Consider the following 423-nt stretch of genomic DNA (forward strand, 5'->3'; position numbering starts at 1 on the left):
GGTGATAGGATGTGTGCAACGTTGCGGGCTCTCGGGGGCAAGGAGTTTGAAGACTCGGACAAGAAATTGTCACCAAGACTGCGTGCACAATTGCACCGATATTCGTTGAATAACGGCATAGCACCGATTCAACGGATTCACCACGAGTTGTGGTTCCTCATGATGAGGATTAGAAACACCGCATCATCTATGAGGCTTACGACACGCCACTCAGTGGTCATCTTGGTCGTGAGAAAACGTAAAACTCTGTGAGTCACCACTATTGGTGACCCAAGATGTACAAATGGACGAGCACCTATGTGCGCACGTATGAGACGTGTCAACGGGTAAAATACTCTCCATATGCGGATGCGGCTTCGCCGCTTGCCAGCTTACCGGTACCAACTGGGTGCTGGCAGTCCATGAGTTTGGACTTTGTGTTTG

Source organism: Plasmopara halstedii (genome assembly GCF_900000015.1).
Source record: "Plasmopara halstedii genome assembly, contig: Scaffold_208, whole genome shotgun sequence".
Classification (NCBI taxonomy): Eukaryota; Oomycota; class Peronosporomycetes; order Peronosporales; family Peronosporaceae; genus Plasmopara; species Plasmopara halstedii.